This window comes from Amphibalanus amphitrite, unplaced genomic scaffold (genome assembly GCF_019059575.1).
Source record: "Amphibalanus amphitrite isolate SeventyFive unplaced genomic scaffold, NRLGWU_Aamphi_draft 000689F_arrow, whole genome shotgun sequence".
Classification (NCBI taxonomy): domain Eukaryota; kingdom Metazoa; phylum Arthropoda; class Thecostraca; order Balanomorpha; family Balanidae; genus Amphibalanus; species Amphibalanus amphitrite.
The window spans coordinates 300,061-324,163 of NW_024882183.1; the positions used below are offsets into that span (position 1 = coordinate 300,061).

Below are 24,103 nucleotides of genomic sequence, written 5' to 3' on the forward strand. Positions count from 1 at the left end.
CATGGAATGCATGGAAATGGTATGCGTCAAGCTATAGCGGCTAGCGCAGCATTGTTACAAATGTGATTTTAGTCACATAATACATTGTTAAAGAGTAATAGGAATGAGGAGTAATGTAGGTGCGTTGTAAGAGTGGATGTAATGCAGGAAATGCCTCTGTATGCTGATTGCTGAGGCCTCTCAAATTTTCTCATGACTCCTTTGAGTGTAACAAACCACAAAAGCCATAATCACTGTCATCATACGTCCTGTTATGTTTTATGTAATTCATGGCCATAAATCGGCTGAATCCACAACGGTATGATAAATTATGAGCTCCACTGCATCTTATTCCCGCTGGGCTCTGAAATGATTTCCGCGAAATAGGTTCCAGAGATGCATACGCAGAGCAGAATAATGCTGTTGTGCTCTTCTGAACGAGTCACAAGAGGCTCTCTTTGTTGTTGCTGTCGTCTGCGACTGAAAAGGCAGAGCGCTTACATCCGTTGTAATTATGTACACATGCATTGTGTTGACGCAGCAGGACACCGGTGCTTTCATTGCTATTTTATATTTCGTCTCCAATTAATCAGCGAGCGCCGAGCGTAAAGTATGAAAATGTCAAGTTCAAGGTCAAATTAGAGCTTCACGACATCCGTCTCTGACGTTGTGACAACATTGTGTCACTGGGGTGCATCGTGTGGCGCCTGGCTCACACAACTGGGCCAGTGCGTCGTCCGAGAGTGTCTCCGTGCTATCAGAGTCGCAGTTCAGGTCAGCTCTGACAGATGCCTCGCCACACTGTCCGTCTGTCAGCGTACAGGGCGACCTGCCAACGAGAGGCCCCTGTCCGTCCCTCTCCCCCGCGTCCTACTCAGGTTGGTCGGGGGCTGATCAGAGACCTGTGCGGCTGCTGTCCCGCCTGTCTACACTCTTCTATCGGCTGTCGGCGACCTTCCGCAGCAAAAATTTCTGCCGGGATGTGTTCCCGATTCTAATAACCTATCAGCACATATTTCTGTCGTCCGCGCGACATTGCAGCACGTATATGTACCTGCCAACCTCCTGACCTATCCACTCAGTGTGCGGTGACTGTCCGAGCTGTTCACTGTCCAGTGTCCCCACATTTCTATGGCGGTCGTCTGACCCCCTGCACATGCCGCGGCCCTGTGCACTGCAGTGGTCGCCCGACCTGCGGGCACGGCCGCCCGAGACCGGTCCACAATGAATGTCGACGGGTCGTGCGGTTGATGAGACACCGGATATTTCGGTCCCGAGATCGGCGATGTATGTACAGTCTGTCTTAAAAGTACCGCGCAAAGTGACGGTGGATCCATCATGCCTGACCGAGGAAGGGCCTACTAAATTTGAGTCACCGAAGCAATTCACATCCTCGTCCATTCCCTAGGTCAATTGGTTCGGTGACTTTCAAATTATAGCAGGCCCTACCTCAGTCAGGCTTGATGGATCCACCGTCACTTTGCGCGGTACTTTTAAGACAGACTGTACAGTCGTGTACAGGTTGATGGTCCCCTACTCTTTATCCACCGGGTTCCTATGGCTCAGCATTGGCAGCAGCCGCCTGGTACCGGTAGGCTGTGCCGCATGACCCGAGAGTGAAGCGGCACAGTCTACCCACGCCGTTTGACATCGGCTCGGGTCGCCGGGTGGAGCGCTTTGTAGACCAGCTGTCACGTCAGACCAGCGCGGGGGGGGGGGGGGGGGAGGGGCTCGTCTCGGTGGTTAGCATGGGCTGGGGAGTGGTGTGGGGCGTGTTGGTGGACCATGGGGGCTGGGCGGGTTGTGTGGTCACTTGCTGCATTGCACATTTTGCGTCGCTTAACAATTGCATTCCTGTTTTTGCTAAGCACAATGCACGGAAGACCCAGCGAATATAACTTACTCGTGCATTGTGCAAAACGTGATTTGGCACGGTATCGAGGCAACCATAGGTCTTGTGCCACATATATGCATGATATTTAGGCAATACGCTTATGAAAATGGTAGATTGATCGGATTGATCCTGGATGTCAATTCGTATGCTAAATGTCGACATGTAATAAATGAACGAATGAATGAATGAATCAATCAATCGACAATCGACATGTAGATATAAAACCGTATAAATGGCTCGCAACCACTAAAATCAAACCAGATCCTAACTCGGAAAAGTAGCCGGAGCCCCGATGAGGCTCGAACCGGGACTCCACGTTGAAAGTTTTGCCAATGATCCATCATCATTCCACCAAGCTAGAGCGACCGGCACCCGAAACCACAACAACATTCATTGACTTTGCTGCCGACCTCCCGGCCCCGCCGCCCGCCCGGCCAGACTTTGCCCCGTCCGTGGCCACCATCCGGTGTAGCTCAGCGTAGGAGTGCTAGACTGTCAAACTGACCGTTAGTGAGAGGCCCGGTTCGAGACGCCTCGCGTGCTGGATGTTTATTTCTGTGTCCGAGGCTATGCGATTAGTCCACTTTTCAGAAAGATTATTTGGTGACAGGTCTGTTTTCTGTCCGCTTTGCTGCAATTCATGAGGAGACCGTATGGACCCTTACCTGTCCTTCCGCACCCCACTTGGGAGATGGCTGTTTGAACCCCCTGGGTTTTGTGAATATCTCTAAAGCGAATTTTTGGAGGGTGGATTACGATCGGTTCTATGCGACAAGTGACCACACACACCCAGCCCCAGGCACTGGCGGATCCAGACTTGCGTTTTTGGGGGGGGGGGGGCCAACTCCTGCAAGTAACCAAACCTAGGGTACCCCCAAATCCTGTTTTCTCATCGGATTTAGGCAACTTATTTTTTCGTCACAGCCCTGAAACGATATTTTTTTTTTAACTAAAAAAAAAAAAATAGAAATGGTAGCCCACCCAACCCGAGCCTAAATATTACTTTGAAAACACTTCAAATTGCTTTTGTCGACCAATTAGCCCGCTCCGGGTCGGTGCGTGGCGCAGCCTTCGCGGGCTGGGAGGTGTCGGTTGGACCCCCTGCCGTTCGGCCCCTGATTGAGCTAGAGCTCGCGGAAAAAAAAAACAGGCGTGTTGCCCGTGAGTGACGAGACGAAGCCGATGATACCCGATTTTAACCCTCGCATGTGTGCGGCGTTTGCCAGCTTCTAATGTGTAGGGGGGGGGTCGGTTGGACCCCCCCTTGCCGTTTGGCCCCTGATCGAGCTAGAGCTTCGCGGAAAAAACGAGCGTGTTGCCCGTGACGAGAGGAAGCCGATGATACCCAATTTTAAGGTCCTAGGTCATTGGTTGACCTTCCAGGTCAGGTCAATGACCCAAAGTCGGGAAAATCGGGACCTGTTAGAAAGTCGTAAAGTGTGGCTGCTAAGAGGTTTTTCGGGGTGCTGATCACGAATATCGTGTTAATTTTGATCACAGATGATGTCTTGAAGCATTTAGACCAGGTCGGGTCAGGTCAGGTCAAGTCAACCAGTAGGCGTCGTGACGGGTATTCGTAGTACGTGTCAACCGCCTCTGACAGCTTCGTAACATGTTACGAAGTCACCAAAACTACTTTGTAAATGTTCAAATGGTTGCTAAATTCGAATTCAGCTCCAAAAACTAGCCTAGAAACATGTAAAACTCGAAAAAGTGACCCGAGGTCACCCGAGGTCACCAAAGGTCAATGACCTGACCTGACCTTCAGGTGACCTTGACACACACGGGAGTAACATCAAATCACATGTTTGAACGTTTGAAACCACGAAAAGCTTGCAAACACGCGGCTAGTGCGAGCCGACATACGCGAAATCGCGATTCCGGCCAAACATGGTCTCGGAAAAGAGGTCACAGGTCAAAGGTCATTTGGGTCAGGGTCATGAAATTTTCAGGGTAGGTGTAAAATTGATCAATGCGAGGGTACTGAAAGTTTCGTCGCGATCGGCCGCTTTTTACGCGAGTTATTCGCGAAAAACCATGGGGGGGGGGGTCCATCCGACCCCCCCCTACACATGCGAGGGTTAAGGTCCTTGGTCATTGGTTGACCTTCCAGGGCGGTGTTTCACGGTTGTGCTGACAGCCGCTGACAGCGCATTCCGCGAGCTAAGGTCAGGCTTCGGTAGTGTTGTGGGTATAGGCTTGTTGATGTCTCCATTGAAACCAAAAGTGCCATCAGCGCTGGCAGCGGCTGGCAGCGTGCCGTGAAACACCGCCCAGGTCAGGTCACAGACCCAAAAGACGGGAAAATCAGGACCTGTCAGAACCTCCTAAAGTAAGGCTGTAATACGTTTTTTTTGTGCTGATCACAAATTTCATGTTAGTTTGGATCATAGATAATGTCTTCATGCGTTTAGACCATGTCGGGGCAGGTCAGGTCAGATCAACCAGTAGGAATACTTATGGGCGTCCGTATAGCAGGTGTCCACTACCACTGGCAGCTACGTAACATGATACGAAGGCATCAAAACTACTTCGTAAATGTTCAAATGGCTGCAAAATGCTAAATTCAAAATCAGCTAAACGAAACTATCCTAGAAACATGTTAAACTCGGAAAAGTGCACCGAGGTCATCAAAGGTCAATGACCTGACTTGACCGTAAGGTGACATTGGCATCCGCCCTAATGCGTGGGAGCAACATCATATCACATGTTTGAGCGTTTTAAACCACGAAAAGACTATAAAAGCGCGGATAATGTGAGCCGACATACGCCGAATCGCTATTCCGGCCAAACATGGCCTCCAACATGGCCAAACAGTCTCGAGAAATAGGCCACAAGTCAAAGTTCACTTGGGTCAGGGTCATGAAATTTTCAGACTCTGTCACCATGAGGGTACTAAAGTTTCGTCGCGATCGGCTTCATGATACCTTACACGATAACTTCACACGTCGATCGAGAGTTAAAGCATGGATGAAGGAGAACCAGGGGATGAAGGTTCTTTCATCCATGGTTAAAGTGTGCAATAAGAACTTCTTGGGTGAAGACAAGACCAACACTTTTATCAAGCTCACAGATTTTTAATGATACGGTATTTTCTCTCTACCTACTACGCCCTTCTCACATTCATTTTTCTTAAGTGTTTTTGGGGACAAAAAATATATGTTGTTCCCCTTTCAGGCTTGGGGGCATGACCCCGTGGCCCCCCTGGATCCGCTAGGCCGAAACTAACTAGGTCGTTTTCAAACGGTCTGATATTTCAGGTCATAGTTTGCAAACGGCCGGTGTTTTCAGGTAGTTTCATATGGCCTGACTGGGCCAGGCCGTTTGCAAACGGACCGAATTTTCATACGGCCTGTAACATATATTCAGATTTCGACATCTGTCGTAGCATCAAATGCTGATGTGGCGCACTCAAAAGCCGGAATTGGTCCTTGGATGCCGTAAGGACCCTTTTAAGAAATAAGTGACCCGACTGACCCTTAGAGATTGGCCTGAGCTGTGACCGAAATAAGTCTTTTACCGTTTCGCAGGAAGGGACAAAAAGGTCCCTCATATGCTTCTTGTACAATTGCGAAACAAAACAAGTTTTTTTTTCAACGAAAACTCAATGAGTTTTCCTAAAAAATTTATTGCGCATATTCCGTGAATGAAAAGTTGCCGGGTCATGTCAGGTCAGGCTGCCACAGCAAGTTTGTTAACTTGACAGCTCAATCGATATTTATGCAATAAGACCTTCTCGGGTGACGATAAGACATGACGACACTTTATGAAGGAAGCTAGTAAACCCGGTAGTTTCTCCATAGGCGCGGGAACCGGGGGGAGGGGGCAGTGGTGGCAGCTTGCCCCCCCCCCCCCCAACTCTGGGGCCGTGCGGGCGGTGCCCCCACAACTTTCAGACAGAATACCGCTCCTTTTTGCAAATGTTTTCTTTTTTTGTTGAAAAAGCCAAGGGATGAAAAATAAATGGCCTAAAACCGGCGAGAAAACTATATTTGGGGGATCCTAGGTTGATCTCTCTCATGGTGTGACCTCCCCCCCCCCCCGTCTAAAAGTAGTTCCCGCGCCCCTGGGTTTCTCTACGCTATTGAATCACGCTGCTGATTCTAGTAAGTATCTACTACACAACCTTCTCACATTAATTTTTCTTCGAGCGTTTTGGGGGGCCAAAAGATATGTTGGCCCCCTCTTTCAGGCTTTTTGGGCCCATGGCCCCGGTGGCCCCCTTGAATCCGCCAGTGGGGGCGGTGCCCCCACAACTTTCAAACGGAATACCGTCCTTTTTTGCAACTGTTTCTTTTTTTGTTGAAAAAGCCAAGGGATGAAAAATAAGTGGCCTAAAACCGGTGAGAAAACTAGATTTGGGGGGACCCTAGGTTGATCTCTATTATGGTGTGCTCCCCCAGTCTGAAAGTAGTTCCCGCGCCTCTGACTTTCTCTACGCTATTGAATCACGCTGCTGATTCTAGTAGGTATCTACTACGCAACCTTCTCACATTAATTTTTCTCCAAGCGTTTTGGGGGGGGGCCAAAAGATATGTTGGCCCCCCCTTTCAGGCTTTTGGGGGGGGCCATGGCCCCGGTGGCCCCCCCCCCTGGATCCGCCAGTGGCCCCAGGTCCGCTCACTCCCTCCCCACATCACCCCCGCCCCACACCACACTCCAGCCCGCCTCATTCACCGAGCCGAGCTAAATAGACAGGCCTGACCTTTACCACCCCCCCCCCCCCCAGCCGGTGTAACGCAGCGTCCGGTCAAATCGCTCTACCAGGCGACCCGAGCCGGTGTCATACAGTGTGGGTAGGCTGTGCCGCTTCACTCTCGGGTCATGCGGCACAGCCTACCGGTACCAGGCGGCTGCTGCCAATGCTGAGCCATAGGAACCCGGTGGATAAAGAGTAGGGGACCATCAACCTGTACACGACTGTACCCGAAACACAGCACTGCAGATCTTTGCCGGCTCTGGACATGATGTCGGTAAGTCCAGTATGTAATGAACCATAGAACCCACTACCCATGCCCAGTTACTCGTATACGCGGCCGGGCTCGGTGCCACTGAATGATCCGGACTCTGCAGTCACTTCAGATATCTGGAATAAGAATACGGTGGAATATACTGGAATAAGAACAAGAATACGGCGGGATATTTGACGCAGCAATGGCGAGCGACTCTGACGTGGCGGCTGTGGTTCTAATTCCTCAGCCGATGGGCTACTGAGTGGCGTCCTTCCTCAGCCGATGAACAAATGAGTAGCGTCTTAGTGATGCTCGGCTGCGCTCAAAATGAATAGTGTTTGGCTAATGACCCCCATGAGTGCAATGTGGGCTGGTCATGCGAGCGGGACGGGGACGGTTTGGTCCCCTCGTCTCTGATTTATGGTGGGGTCCTTTAAACGTCCAGCATGTACTGATCGTTCCACTAATCGGATCCCAGCTAACTGCATAGAAGCCTTGCATGGAATGGTCGATAGGTGGTCGACAAATCCATGCAGATACATACGCTTTAATTCCAAGAAGAGCATATAATTATCTACATATATGCATTATTTCATGTGAATGCAAAACCAGTAACAGCGCAAGTTTCGCTTTTTATTTAGTTTTGTCTTGCTAAGACATTGCATCCGTTTTAATCTCATATCATAAATTTATTTTGATAGGATTAAATATGAAATATTGTGAATAACTAAAATGGCAAATGGGAGATGGGCGACCATCTAAGAATCGTCTGCCTCTGGGCTTCGGCCTTCCTTACATGAAACTGTCCAACGCTCAATGCATATGTATAGCACATTAGCACAGCCGCCTTACCCCATGACGCTCTTGGTGCACATTGAACCTGTGAGTCCCATTGGCGGATCCAGAAAGGTGGCCGCGAACGCTGCGGGGGGCATTATCCCCGAAAAAAGCTTCTCCTAAATCGAAAAACTCCCCGATTATTGATGTATTATTCACTGTGCTGTACAATTTAAAGCACATATTTTTCGAAAGTTATTAAGTTTTCTTTCTTTTCTGGAAAAAAAACTGCCAATTTCAATCGATTTCGAGCGCTTTGGAGGCGGGGGGGGGGGGGATTTGTTCCCCTGAATCCGCCAGTAGATATTCTGGGTATCCAGACTCAATGGCAGGCTGCTCCATTTCACAGTGTCTATGCAGCGCTGTGAGGACACTTTGTCTCGAAAAATATTTATCGTCACTCAGTTGTGTTGTTTTTGCAGCTCAAAGCATTGATCCATCAACACGGCCCACAAGGCCACACGACGGTGATTGACTGGCTTCTCAGAGGACTGAGATGGGAAATATTGTATCTGCCCTCCCTGGCAGCATCACTCTCCCAATTGGACTGACCACTGCCCAGCGGTCCTCTCGCTGTTCGGCGCGGAGTGACACACGAGAACCGACTCCCGGCGTGTGCAGGACTCCCGGCCAGCGGGGTCAATAAAGCCGCACATAAATCCCAGAGTTAGACAGCCCGGGCCGGCCTGAAACAAACAACAACGAAAAAGTTGTGTCATCAATATTTGAAAGGAAATGAGATACTGGAAACGGAGCCAAATATATCTGAGCCAGGCGTCAAATCACCCATTTATTGACACTGTTGTTGAATAAATGTTCCCAGTGGTTCAGTGGGATATTAAAAAAACACACATGCGAAACCATATTTTAGACCCTAGGATCGGTGCTCCTATCTAATGTTTCCAAATGCCGTTTGCAAATGGCACCTGAAAGCATTATGTGAAGCGTGGGGGCTACGTCGATTTGCCAGACACGGGCCAGCGGTTTTCTCATAATGGAAAACGGCTCTACGCGAAATTGGCCCGATTGATTTCACGTTGGTGAACTGATTTCTCGGCTGGAGGAGCCGTATTGTCGGCCGCCATGTCGGTTGTTCTCATCGATACGGCTGGCTCTTGAGCAGCACTCAGCCCTAAATGCCAGCAAGTACAAAATGTAGTCAGTTTGTGAGCAACTTGCAACGGTGTGATGGTAGCGTTGGTTTGATAAATAAATGAAGATATACCTTTGATTCGAGGCAGCAGCGGGCTTGATATTATTTTTTCCTCACATATTAATACGGACCACACGAACATTTTTCTTCAGTACTTACCACACAGCAGAGCTGCAGGATTAATGGATTTTCGGTGACTCTGACTCTGATTCCGACTTTGTTTCCCAAAAGCCGACTCCAACTCCGACTCCGACTCCGGGCAGAACTATCGACCCAGATAGACTCCGACTCCTACTCCGGCTCCGATTCCGTATCCCTGGTGCACGGCAATGCTAAAAATGTTATTGCTTGACGTCTTTATGACTGAACGACTGATGACGAGCACCTTTTTATCTTCTGACGGCTGGAGGCGATAAAAAGCGACTGTCGGGTGTCCCGCAGAGCGACAAAACAGTCTTTTAGCACTAACAGTGATCCGAAGTGTTCCTCTTGTCCTTTAAGCTGGCTATAAATCTGGAAAATCCCACAACCGGCGACCTCTGCTGGGGTCGCGGCGTCATCGTAATCTCGAATCATCGCCGTCACGAATGGCTTCTCAAATAGTTTTACGGCCGGGACATTGATCCATTGATCAAACAATCACGGCGGCGGCCGTGGATCCGGCCGTCCGTCCGACCCGCTCGGCTGGTGACCACTGCGGGCTGGCGGGGCTGGGTGCTCGGTGATGGTGCTCACTGAGGCCCACTGGGCGCTGGTGTTCACTGTTCATGCTCGGTAATGGAGTAAAGTTGCTCACTCAGCTCAGTAGCGGGACAGAGAGGACCACGCCCAGTGCTGGGACGGGTGCTCATTGCTGGGACAGAGGTGCGCACTGCTCAGTACTCAGGGCCAGGACAGAACTCTGGCAGATAAGTCCCGCAACCTCCTGCCGTGTTGTGCCTCACTGAACCCAACACGGCCAGAGCAGCACAGCGCGGCATCCGTCTCACTCAGCTCTCAGATGGATGGAGAGCGCAGTCCCCGAGTTCAGAGACAAAGCCTTGTTATTATTCAAATGAGGCGAGGACCGGCTGGCTGGAGACGGCGGCGCTTTCGATATCAGCGAGCTGGAATTGAAACCGAAGCGGAACGGTTCTTGCAAACAATCGCGTTCATAAAACCTTTCTATCAGCAACGGCCGACCGCTCAGCGCCTTTGGCGGCGCTGAGCGGTGCGGCCGGCCGTCTCGGGCGGGGGGGGGGGGAGGGGGGTGGGGTGGGCCAATTACACGCGGTGGTGGCCCTGACACGGACAGCGGAGGCAGTCAGCTCCCCCCGAGCAGCCGCGCCGCGTCAATCACAGCCGCATTGATTGTCTTTGTGTCCGGTAAGGGCGCGCTGTTCGCTGTCCGGTTACAGTGTCCGGTAAGGCGCGCTGTTCGCTGTCCGGTTACAGTGGGCTGGAAGCGCCACATCGTGAAGACACTGTGCTGGGGGAACAAGCGTCACGACGAAACAGGTGACACGACGCAAGTGACACCGAGTTCCGCACCGGACCCCGGCTGGCCAGGAAACATGCCTCGCCCGGCACCGTCAACCGCAGGTCAGATCAGATCTTGGCGCCAGCCGTCAGTGCACTCCAACTAAGGGCATGGCTCCTGTATCATTACCGCTAGCGTCTTTGAACGATCTGATGCTGCTCGTAGCGAGGTTTATGCGACCTGTTTCTGTGTTTACCTTGTCAGCCTCCTGGTATCGAAGATAGATTATCACACGCTATTCTAAGATGAAAAATATTAGCGTGCTGTCGCCGGTCTCGTTTGACAAGGTGCGCGACCCATCAGTCGTGGCTGTCCGGCGGGGCTTTGTCTGGTGAACGCTCAGATAAAGGATGAGCCAACTGGCGCCCGGCTGTCGGGTTAGTCACTACCTGGGACCGCCACCTCACTCCTCGTGTGGGTGTGCCAACCGCGCAGGCGGAAGGAAGCGCACCTGCCCAGTGACCTCACACCGTACCGAACAGCGCCGCTACTGCAGGGCCTCGTGATCAATTAGCATGGAAGCCTGTACTCATTCGCCATGGCGTATTATTTCGCAACTCTTATATGAAGTTGGAATGCTTTAGAAATACCTTGTGCGGACTTCACCGAATTTTCAATTCAGTGGAAGTGTTCGTAGTTTGGTATGTTCAATTTCATATATTTTTTTTTTGTTACTAGAATGAAGCATTGTATTTAATGGCATTTTTGAAAATCACTGTTTTTTAATGCTCTTACAAAAAAACTTATTTGGAACATTTCGTGTGTTGTTTACAAATACATCTAGGCGCTCCCAAATTTTTTTTTTTTTGTGCAGAGCACTGTTGCCTCATTACCGTTACGACATACGAGACTACTTCATTAATAAACAAATTACAAACTGCCGGTGCGATCGATTCGCTTTGAGTAATGACACCGTTCGAACTCATTAGTTAATTCAACTGAACCTATTGACCGCCTCATCGAATATTAGGCGCGTTCTAAGTGCAGTGCAAACGTTCACAAAATACTCCTACATGGCACGTAGTGTAATTCATCCAGCATATTTTTTCTTAGTAGACCTTTTCCTATTGCTAATTGAAGCGGAACGATGGCAAATGCGAAGCAGACCCTAGTATCCCGGAGAGGTGGATACAAATTGAATATGGATGTATATCTTGGCCGGCAGTTTTTCATTCAGATACCTGGGTTCCGCTCGCCTGGGGGCCCAGATCCCGGCGCTTCCATGACGCTCGGCGGCTGGTGTGACTCCCGCCGTGCTGGTTTGTTTGTGAAGCTCGCTGAGTGTTTGTGGAATGGCCAAATAGCACAAACACGACACCTGCGCGAAGGCCGGCCCAGCAGGCCCCAACCTTGTCGACTGTGATCGAGTCCAGAGGACTGGCGCCAGGAGAGGAGTGCTAAAACAGGCACGTGCTTATGTAAGACATATCGCGTGTCAAACATCTGTTGGGCGCTGTCTGCTGACACGGACGATATGTTCCACCAATGTTGCAATGTGACTGCGTAGAAATGTAACAATGCAGTCATTTTCCACGTCCTCAGCGAACAGTTGCTCTAATCCGCCGTTCTCGTCAGACGGAAACGCAGGCTCATATGGGACATCCGATGACCCATTTTGCCGTGCCATTTCCACTCCCAGTTGCCCAGTCACAGAGATCACCGTACGGGAATAACCCGGCTCGTCAGCTCGCTATTCATAGCCGGCAATGAGCGCCTGTGAAAACAGCCCCCCCCCCCCCCCGACGGGCGAGGCCGGATGCCGCGCCGGTCCGGTCCTCTGGGCAGCACACCAGAGCGGCGCTGCCACGGCCGGCCGCCGGTCTCCCCATCAATCGGGGAATTATCTCTGAGGGCCTATCGGCACTCGGTGCGTGACTTTGTGTCGGCCACAGCGGCCGCAGTGTCACAGCCGCCCGTCCGCCGGGCAAACAGTCCCAATGTAATTAGCGCTGTTGGCGTGTCGACGTGTATGCACACGGAGCGCCGATTTCGTGACTGCGGCCGCGGACAGCGGCCGTCCGCGGTCCGGCCCGGTGACAGACAAACTGACAGAGCGGTCACCGGCGACAGAGCGTCCCCGCGGCGTCACGGGCCCGGCCGCACCTGATGGAGCGGAGGCGAGCATCCCGTGACACCGGCCACGCAACGCACCGCCCTCAGGGAGACCTGTACTGACTCAGCCGGACTGGGGCTGACGAGGCCGAGGGAGAGACTTCAGCCGAACTTGGCTGAAGAAGCAGACTTCAGCGGACTGATGGGAGACGGTAACTAATCGAGACGAGAAGGACGCCGGACGCGCCTGGAGTGGACAGACCCGCCCCGTCGAGCCGACAGCAGCGGCTGAAGCAGCAGAAATGTCGCTCTGACGGGGACCAGAGGTCAATAACTAACGCCGGGACTGACAGGTTTCCCCGCACTGTCTACTTTGGTTACAGGCCGCAGGATTTCGGATAGAGTGCGGGCGGGCATTATGCGGCGATTGAGATAGTAATGAAGGCGAATATACGGACACAAGGGCCAGACATACAAAAAGGTTAGGAGATGGGCAGCATTTTGAATCACGAAGCCAAAAGATCATTAGTACACAATTTAAAATCACTTTCATGATCAAATAAAAATATCAGCTCGCTTATAGCTACTCGCTACAGTATAGGCATTCGATTAGGATGCCAATTGGTGAATGTGCATAATGGACGTAAGACGGTTATGGTAGCTGAGTTGCACAGCATAAGTTAAGACGGTGATATGTTAGGATGATCCTATGTCAACCATCCGGGCTGATAAAAGAACAATGGCATACCGGTGACAAATATTATCAAGGGAACTTGTTGCATTGCTAAAAATGGACAGTATTTATAGTTCCACTACGATCTTCGTTCACTTTTGACGAAGAACATCCGAGGACGTTATTACATAAATGTTCTTGTCAAACGTGCCGTCTATGGCTTCGCACATTTCCATTTGCATCGCGGGCCCATCTGTTTTATTACGTAACGAACTGTTACCAAACAAATCTGAGACAAAAAATAATTTCAATAGGCTTCTTGTCCATTTTGGCAAGTGTTCAGTGTTATTCCATGGCTTCCCAGGCAATTTGACTCATCGATACATCCTAGCATCCCACAGCGTAAAAGGCTTACCTATAAGTAAAGCTTAACCTCGCGGTCCATTCGTATGCTTATTATGAGGACACCCCCATCACACCTTGTTTGGACTCTTCGCCGCCGCTGGCCAGTCATCCCCGCCAGCCCGGACAGTTGTAGGGCCTCACTGCTCGCTCTGTCGCGGCAGCAGCGAGTCGGTTTGTCGTGTAGCGTGCAGCAGTCGGCACAATTTATCGGCGCGACTTTGACGGTGCCGGGCGCGCGAGCTCCATTTCGGCCGGCGCTGCTGACAGCTGACTGCAGATGTCCAGGGTCAAAGGTCGCACCGCCGGAACCAGGTAATGCACTTGGCGCCCCGCCCCGCCCCGTGACGTCAGAGGTCGGTGTCTCGGTGCCCCCGGGCGCCGGGGGGGGGGGGGGGGGGGCAGGGACGAGGGCAGACGCCAGGGACAGGGACGGGATTGGGGCCGGGGACCGGGGCTGGGATTGAGGCGGAGGACCCTGCCACTGCAGTGGTGCTGCAGGGACGGTGGGTGTGAATCTCCGCAGCCGGCGCGGCGGTGTCTGGTCGGTGAGTCATTGCTGCCAGGATAGGTAAAGATGAAAATATAAACGGACAGGACGAGAATTTAGAGATCGGCGTTTCTGAGACCTGTGATAAAGCTATTTGTTGAAGTTCCTGGTTCGGTGTAAAACAAACAAACGCGAGTCGTAAGCCAACGGCTGTTTGTATGTAGAAATGCCAGTGCTGAATGAACTGTGAGCTATATTCGATTTGATTCTGTTTGCAATTTCGTAATCCGTAAATTCATGTTTTACTGACAACGTTAAGTTCTGGTGAATAGTGGACCAATTTCCATTATGTCTAGCTCAAGTTACCCTATTTCGATTTGAACATTTACAAAATCATAGTGTGAAGGACTGATTTCGGAAATGCGGCCGAAATGCCGTAAATGTGCCGTTTTTTATTCGTTTCTCGTTTGGCCAAATTGGATGGCTTGATTTGGCCAGTTGTTCTTATAACCAGTCCATGGTGATCTGAGTGGCTCAGATTATGAATATTTCGATATTTCTTCGAGTGCCTTCTTGATATGAACGAAGCCCGCAGCGTAGGTATTGCGATGTTGTTGGCAGTTAGCCGTCATGATTTTTGCTACATGCCTCTCAAATTGGATCCTTTCTCGTTGCGCACTTGTCTCGAGAGCGTCTCGAGAGCCCCCCGCGTCCACTCGATCCGACGGACTGTCAGACATGAGAGCTATGCCGAAACAAGGCCAGCACGTCTCTCTAACCTGTCCGACGGGCCGTGCCGCCGCCAACAGCAGGATTCTTACAGGCCAGCAGCACACAGCCGGTGACGCAGACCGGCCGACGGCGGGCCAGCGTCGGATAGGTACCGGGACGCAAGTTTACGGTTACCGGGACCACCGCCGTGCCCCGCGGGCCGAGCCAGACGGGCATTGGCAGCCAGTCTGTTGGCTTTGTGAAACGTGACCCGCCGCTCATCGGCGCTACTCGGCAGCCTTTTGAGTTGGCTCCAGTTGTTTTGCTTCACCCATGAGCCTGGGTGTCCCATTTGTTGGTGCTGACTGCTGACTATGTTAGCTGAAACTAAGCTAGCAGAAACGAGTATGCAGCTACTCGCAGACAGTCAACAATGCCAAGGAAGTCAAAAATACAAACAACCTAAACTATTTTTGTATATCAATAGCACTGGAGCATTGTTATCAGCGTTTATCTCTGTTGCTGCTCTCCATTGCCCATTCAGTGCTCTCTGACCTTCGGACAACGGCGGTGCGCTGCAGTGCATTCGTGGAATCACGAGGCCGGCTCAGACACGATGTAAGCAAACCTCATTGTCATTTCAGCAATTGGGTGGTGTTCAAAATTCTCTGGAGCAACACAAGCCTGAGGTGGTAGTGGGTCCAACTACGGTCCATGCGGAGATTGTGCTGATGCGGGATGTTTCTCAAGTGCCGCGTTAGCTACATAGTTAGTTGCCCTTGCGGACAATGCGCCACCGTTTTAAAAGGCTCATGCTCAGCAAAGGGTGCTAATGTTAATAAGACCATTACTGAAGACGTTTCAAATAACATCATTATTATTATTTATTTATTACCATTAGTTATCATTAATTATTTGTTGGTTTATTCAACATATCAATGAACTTCTGAAATAATGATACAATATTGATGGGAACACTTGCAGGATTGGCATCGGACAAAATTGGTAGCGAATAAATCGGATTAAATGCAATATCCTGCCAATGGCATAGTTATTTGATTAGCTGTTCGCCGACGACCACGTGTTTTATTATTGTACCTAATATTTAATAATTAACATATTAATGCACACCTCCATCAGATACCCTCTAAATGGCTTAGAGCTTTGCATAAAAAACGAGGCACGTGCGTCGGCGCGCACTAATCCTGTCTGACGGTAGTGTTGACTGAACAGCGCGCACTAATCCTGTCTGACGGTAGTGTTGACTGAACAGCGCGCACTAATCCTGTCTGACGATAGTTGACTGAACAGCGCGCACTAATCCTGTCTGAGTTCGGACGATAGTTGACTGAACAGCGCGCACTAATCCTGTCTGAGTTATGGCGATAGTTGACTGAACAGCGCGCACTAATCCTGTCTGACGGTAGTGTTGACTGAACAGCGCGCACTAATCCTGTCTGACGATAGTTGACTGAACAGCGCGCACTAATCCTGTCTGACGGTAGTGTTGACTGAACAGCGCGCACTAATGCTGTCTGACGGTAGTGTTGACTGAACAGCGCGCACTAATGCTGTCTGACGGTAGTGTTGACTGAACAGCGCGCACCTGACGATAGTTGACTGAACAGCGCGCACTTATCCTGTCTGACGGTAGTGTTGACTGAACAGCGCGCACTAATGCTGTCTGACGGTAGTGTTGACTGAACAGCGCGCACTAATGCTGTCTGACGGTAGTGTTGACTGAACAGCGCGCACTAGTCCTGTCTGACGATAGTTGACTGAACAGCGCGCACTAATCCTGTCTGACGGTAGTGTTGACTGAACAGCGCGCACTAATCCTGTCTGACAGTAGTGTTGACTGAACTCAGGCAGTCAGACTCAGCACAATCATTTGTGGTGCGGACGCAGCCACCATGTGTTGTTATGCCCACTGTATGCACGCACATCCGTTATGAATCAGTTGAAGCTAGGTCAGGAATTAGAATCAGGAATTCAGAAGGTGGGTCAAGAACCATCTGAAGCTTAGGTCAGGTCAGCATTACAATTGTAGTAGCACACAATTGATTACGAAATTGAAAATTATTGACCGCCTATGAAGAGTGGAAAGAGTCAACAGCTATAACAATGTTTTGAAGCGAGAAACATCCATTTTCCATAAGCTGGTAGGCTACAGTGCTGTCACATAGATTTGATTCGGCAACTGGGTCTGTTTAGAAGTTGAAATTCAGCCGACAAAATAGTAAAAACCTTAAAAATAATACAAGTGTCCTGTATTTTGTAGCTTATGTGGATTGTAGTAAGCCTACAATTTTTGCATCATTCGTAACTTTCGTAACTCTTTATAACTGACGTGGTTTTTTCGTTAATCGTACAATCTTTACAAGTGATCAGTCGGCTCCTCTCGGCGTGACAGCCGTGAAGGACGATGGGTCCGATCTGCGGAAAGCTCTCTCAAGCCAGGGTCCTGAATAAATAACTGACAAATTGTCTCCAATGTCAATATTTGTCAGCCAACAGAGCGTGTCCCCACAAACAGCCCAGTCTCGTTGGGGCGGGGGAAGGGGAGCGGAGGGAGGGGTACTGACTGGTTTATGGCCGCCCCGGCTGCCTGTATCGTACCCAAAGCCGTGCCGAGTGTCTATTGACGTGTCTGCGAGGTGGCGAACCATCCCATCTCATCCCCTTTTCCCCAGCTCCACTTGAGCTGATTGATTAGACGTGTTGGTAAAAAGTCGGCACTAAGTGACCCGCTCTCGCCGGTCCATTTCATTTGGTCCGGCGCGCGACGGCCGACCTCCGCGGGCCGGCGACGGATGTGACGAGCGACCGCCGCAGGGCGGAGGGCGCCGCTTCTCTGGCGCGCGCTGAAAGGAGCCTGCCGTCAACACTGAATAGAGGATATACGGAGGCCGCCCTTTGTGACAAACGATGCCCAAAGTTGAAAGCTAAATAAATAACTATCAAAGTTGGAGGATGCGTCATGCTAGCTTGTATATTTTGGACGGTGAACAGCATAAAAAGACGCTGTCCGATGGCGGCATTTCTACCGCTATGACGAGCCATTGACATTTCAGTAGACTGGTAGTAAGTGAAAGATATAGGTATAGCGGACAGTTAATTACATTTTTTCCTCAGTATGTATTTGGACTGTGTGTATCACTGAGGTGTAGGGGCTATGTTTTGAATGACTTCGTTTTATTTACACTGCTGAGTGGCCCTGTGGATGGATGTTTTCTATTGTTTGTGTTTATCACTACAAGCACAAACAAGCCACGGCCGGGACGGTATAAGTTTTAAGCTAAGAAAAATTTAGCAATTCAGCTCAGCTTCCATATCGTAAGAGCAAATGTTTTCTTACCATCAGGGCTTATCAGTTCTGTGTTTGGTGTCAGATAGAATGGCAAGTGAATAGAACAACCATTCGAATTGAAGTATCTACATAATTTTGGTACTAAGTTTGATTAACCCTCGCATGTGTAGGGGGGGGTCGGATGGACCCCCCCCCATGGTTTTTCGCAAATAACTCGCGTAAAAAGCGGTCGATCGCGACGAAACTTTCAGTACCCTCGCATTGATCAATTTGACACCTACCCTGAAAATTTCATGACCCTGACCCAAATGACCTTTGACCTGTGACCTCTTTTCCGAGACTATGTTTGGCCGGAATCGCGATTTCGCGTATGTCGGCTCGCACTAGCCGCGTGTTTGCAAGCTTTTCGTGGTTTCAAACGTTCAAACATGTGATTTGATGTTACTCCCGTGTGTGTCAAGGTCACCTGAAGGTCAGGTCAGGTCATTGACCTTTGGTGACCTCGGGTGACCTCGGGTTACTTTTTCGAGTTTTACATGTTTCTAGGCTAGTTTTTTTAGCTGAATTCGAATTTAGCAACCATTTGAACATTTACGAAGTAGTTTTGGTGACTTCGTAACATGTTACGAAGCTGTCAGAGGCGGTTGACACGTACTACGAATACCCGTCACGACGCCTACTGGTTGACCTGACCTGACCTGACCCGACCTGGTCTAAATGCTTCAAGACATCATCTGTGATCAAAACTAACACGATATTCGTGATCAGCACCCCGAAAAAACCCCTTAGCAGCCACACTTTACGACTTTCTAACAGGTCCCGATTTTCCCGACTTTGGGTCATTGACCTGACCTGGAAGGTCAACCAATGACCTAGGACCTTAAAATTGGGTATCATCGGCTTCCTCTCGTCACGGGCAACACGCTCGTTTTTTCCGCGAAGCTCTAGCTCGACCAGGGGCCAAACGGCAAGGGGGGGGGTCCAACCGACCCCCCCCCTACACATTAGAAGCTGGCAAACGCCGCACACATGCGAGGGTTTTAAGTTAACCCTCGCCCGTATAGGGGGGGGGGGGGTCGAACGGACCCCCCATGGTTTTTCGCGAATAACTCGCGTAAAAAGCGGCCGATCGCGACGAAACTTTCAGTACCCTCGCGTTCATCAATTTCACACCTACCCTGAAAAATTCATGACCCTGACCCAAATGACCTTTGACCTGTGACCTACTTTTCGAGACCATGTTTGGCTGGAATCGCGATTCGGCGTATGTCGGCTCGCATTAGCCGCGCGTTTGCAGTCTTTTCGTGGTTTCAAGCGTTCAAACATGTGATATGATGTTTTGCCCCCATGTATTAGGGTGGGTGTCAAGGTCACCTGAAGGTCAGGTCAGGTCATTGACCTTTGATGACCTCGGTTCACTTTTTCGAGTTTTACATGTTTCTAGGCCAGTTTTTGGAGCTGAATTCGAATTTAGCAACCATATAAACATTAACGAAGTAGTTTTGGTGCCTTCGTAACATGTTACGAAGCTGTCAAAGGCGGTTGCCACCTACTACGAATACCCTTACTGGTTGACCTGACCTGACCTGACCCGACCTGGCCTGAATACATGAAGACATCATCTGTGATCAAAACTAGCATGATATTCGTGATCAGCACCCCGAAAAACCCCATAGTAGCCACACTTTACGACGTTCTAACAGGTCCCGATTTTCCCGCCTGTGGGGTCATTGACCTGACCTGCAAGGTCAACTAATGACCTAGGACCTTAAAATTGGGTATCATCGGCTTCCTCTCGTCACGGGCAACACGCTCGTTTTTTCCGCGAAGCTCTAGCTCGATCAGGGGCGAAACGGCAAGGGGGGTCCAACGGACCCCCCCCCCCTTATACGTTCGCGGCTGGAAAAACACCAATACGGGCGAGGGTTAAGTTTGACGTCATCTATCAATTACAAATTTGATTTTTTTGTTTAATATCGATTCTCTACCCGAAATATTTGAAAACCCATCCTATGTGAATTATCAACGGAAGTAAATGTAAATGATCATGAGAGCAGCAATGTTGCAATGTTTGCTGCGAACATAAATTTCCAGAAGCCTTTCTATTAAGCAGCTAACGCTGCTTAATCAGTCATTAAGCAGCTAACGATGAAAAGAAATGAGGACAGAAGCTGTCAGACTCGGGCTGGCCCAGTCCCAAACACCTCTTCTTGGCTCAGTCTTCCCACCTCTGTGTCTCAGCTCGCTCTCAGGCCGCGACAGTCCATCTCTCCTGTCTCCGGTTGTGGGGAAGCGGAGCGACCCTCCGTGTGCCGTGCTGAGACAATGCAGCCGCCGGGCGGACGTCGGGCCATTAGAGTTGGTCTGCGCTGCCGGCTCTCTCGGCCGCCTGATAAGGCCCGGGCAGGGACGGCACGAGCAGCAAACAATGAACAATCGCCCCGCCCCGCCAGTCGTCCCCCCTGGGACAATGCCGCGGCAGGGCCGGCGAGCAGCCATCATACAGAGTGGCCCGATCACAACACCGGCAAAAAACCAACGTCCGCAAGCTGGCCGCATGGCTTAAAGGAAAAGGCGGTACTGTTGTCATGGCTTATGGAAGGGACGGTCTCGGTGACAGGGCTGGTGGAAAAGGCGGAATCCTCGCCTGGCTCGATGGTGTTCGGCTCTGGTGATCGTCATCCTTCAGAAATGGGGGCATGAGAAACCTACATGCATTTGCCTGTGCCTCGGAAGTCGGGAGGCGGGGTACCGAAAGCGTGGAAGGGAATGGTACCTATGGGCTATGTTTTCAGGCATCTTAATTTTGTTCTGACACATATGCGCTAGAAATAAGCAAAATTTCGCATTGCATGGATTGCATAGCGTAGCATTGCACAAAAATAGTTGTTTCGGAAGCATACCCGACCTGCATGCGGTGCGTAATGTGATGTGCCGTCTGCTCCGAGCTGAGTCTGCCCTGAAGTGGTAGGCTGTTCCGCAACACAGGACTGTCCTGCGGGACAGTCTATATGGTGGCCGCTCAGCGTAGTTTTCAGGCATCTTGATCTGCTGGATGTGTCGTGGCCCGGTGGGAACTCAATAGGCGGTCATAAGCATTTTGCACTGTTGGTATAATCCCTTTCAGGCAATCAAGACCATTTTTGCCCTTCGGAAAAACCATTTCGGCCCCTTGGAGTGGGAGGTAGGAGCGGAGGGGAAGATTGGCGGAATGTAGCGATCAGCAGCGGGCGTCCCGCCGCGCCGGGTGGGCTCAGCCCGTCTCGAGACAGACCACCAAAGATTGCCCCAACAGGACCCTTTCGGCAGCCTCCTACACTGAGGAATAGCCGCACCCGCCTGAAACAGGGTCACTGATCAAGGGAGGGATGGGTACTTGCTGAGGACAAAAAAGACCGATGAGTTATCATCTAACGAGGAAAGGATGTTGGCGGTCTTCCCGGCCTGATCCAGGTTTTGGTGGAGCTCGCACTAAGGCCGAGTTCCCCGGATGTGGCTGTCACGGGACACTGGGCACGGTACGGTGGTTACCTGTGGCGCGCGGACGATATAAACCAGCCAGTCGTGACATCTGAGGATCTGGAGGGCTGCCGAGAGCCGAGAGGCGGCTGACAGTGTGCAAAAGTGCGACTTGATGTGTGACTATGAGTAATAGCCTCACCTTACATCACCTTACCTCACCTTACATTACCTCACCTCACCCTACCTTCACTTTACCTCACTTCACCTCACTTCATCTCATTTCACCTCACTTCTATTATCAAACTCACGTTTAACCGTCACCTTTACTTTGACGGGTGCTGTCAGGCCCCCGAGAAACCGAGACCCTCTCAAAAATAGATCCTTCAGTGCTACCCCTGCTAAGCAGACTGGTTTTTGGTTCACCTTTTTCGGATCGATTCAATCATTGATTCATTTGATTTTTGTTTGATTCAATCACCGTTTGATTCCTTCAAAAAATTTGGTGAATCGATTCCTTTTGATTCAGAGAATCAAAAAACAATAAAAGGAATGTTTCACGTTTGATTCAGCCAATTTTTTTTTGAATGATTCTTTTTTGATTCAATTAAAAATAAAATATACAAAATATCAGGGATAGTATTGTATTTGTTGTGTTCTTTTTGTGGTCATGTAATGGCAGTAGTGATTGTTGATAATGAACTATGTTCGTTCACTTCATTTTTTTTTAAGTTCATGAATCATTAATATTTTTGATTCAATCAACCCTGATTCCCAATGCGTTTGATTCAATCATGACTTGTGAATCAAACAATCCTGACGGTTAATCAAACCTTTTTGATTCAACAAATTTTGTTTGATTCAATCCAATCGATTCAATCACAGATGAATCAAACACCAGTCCGCTGCTAAGGCACCTGTGAGACGGGTGTAGCCACTAGCCACTGCTAAGGCCCATTTAACAGACACACTCCGAGCTATAAACGCTGCTAAGGCCCCTCTGTGACAGATCCACTCCCTGTTATAACCACTGCTAAGGACCTTGTGTGACAGGCCCCTACCCTGTTATAACCACTCCGCCGAACGTTTGAAGCCCGGCCACGGTATTTGACCCGTCACAACACACGTCCGGCCATGTTTGCACGGTAAATGGTCCGCTATTGTGTGCCGGCGGGCTGGAGTGGAATTAGTAGCCGTGAATCAGAGAAAGGTCGGCTCCACACGACGGCAGAGCTGTCGCCCTGTTTATTCTTGTGATAGGGTAATGCAGGTCCCTGTCCAGTCCCATCCGTTACTGGTTCCTGTGGCCGGGACTCTGTGGGCTGTATTTAAATGCAACGATCGGTCGCCTGCCAACACTTTATGCTCCATGCCAAACATTATTCAAATACCCTTTTGCACCGTATGTAATGTAAGGTTCGCTGAACCGGAAACATTCCATGCATACAACTATTGGAATCGCCCACGAACGTATTTCTACGCCCAGTGCCGATAATATTGGGTTCCGCGGCGCAATTTTCCTCGGCATTCGCCAATTAATGTCAGAATGTTCATGGAAGTCAGAGCCCAGATTCCTACCGAATTCCGCCATCACACCCATCCGTGCTCTCCAATTATTTCTCTGGTAATTGCTTGAACCTTACTGGCACTATCACACAGGCAGAGAGCAATCCAGACCAAGTATTGATACCGCCTTAAATGATTTCCCTTTTTTGCCACAAGCTAGTAGCTGTCGCAGCGCTGCTGGAAAAAACATCGATAACAAGAACACAATGCTATAACAAACACTTACTACGCTACCCTATTCAGTTTTTGAATATGCGCTAGGGAGGAAGATGATATGTTTCTCTAGGGGTGTTTCTCGATCTTCCTGCAGCGTTACAGCCGAGACGATTGTCCTGGTGACGTCCTGGTCCTGGTCACAACAAAAACAAACAGCGAAAAAAGCGAGAATTCACTCTAAATCAAACTATGTATTCTTACAAGTAAAAATAAGTGACTAGCAAATGCTTATATCTACAGAGCTTTGCACCCTCTCATAATAAATCTTTGGCTCCATGCCCGGCTCGATCCTTTATCGCTGATAATCCGGTCGGATTTTCCTTGTCGGCTCGCCTCGAGCATCGGCTCCGCTCCTCCGTCAACCAGCTGTGACCTTATCTGGGGCCATTAACTGCAGTCTGAACAGCCGTTATGGTTATTGGTTAGGGCCCGCGTTTAATCCGGTGCACGGCCGACATTGTTTATGGGAGCGGCGGTCGGTCCGTCTCCTCCAGCGGCCGCTGGCCGTCCCGGTATCGACACGGCGCCGCTGGGACGCCCGGCCGGCCGCCGCCGCCCTGTGCTTCAGAGAGCGAGCTGCATTACAGAGTGCAGTCGATTGAGGGCCTCTCTGGAAGCGTCCAGTGGCGCTCAATGCGCTCGGCAACAGGCTAATAAGCGGTCAATGGCCCTAGTGCCGACAAATGATGGCGACGCGTCAGGCGACGCCCTTGGCAACATAGTCACGATACGGCCCTGTTTTACGGCTAACTAGCGCTCTAATGAACTACTTTTTGGCTCGTGTAATCCATTTAGTGTGAGTCGGGCTAGAATGATAAGCGCGATGTGGAGCGACAAACGTCTAGGCAATGGAAAATCACGACCCATCTGTTGGGTGTTGAGCAATCTGA

At 50.3% G+C, this 24,103-nt stretch overlaps 1 protein-coding gene across 1 annotated transcript in view; it reads left to right on the top strand.

Annotated features, from left to right (window-relative positions):
* The window catches only part of LOC122364648, a gene marked incomplete at its 3' end in the record, with an annotated part of 56,829 nt that overhangs the window by 31,814 nt on the left and 912 nt on the right, over positions 1–24,103 (top strand). The window lies entirely within an intron of this gene.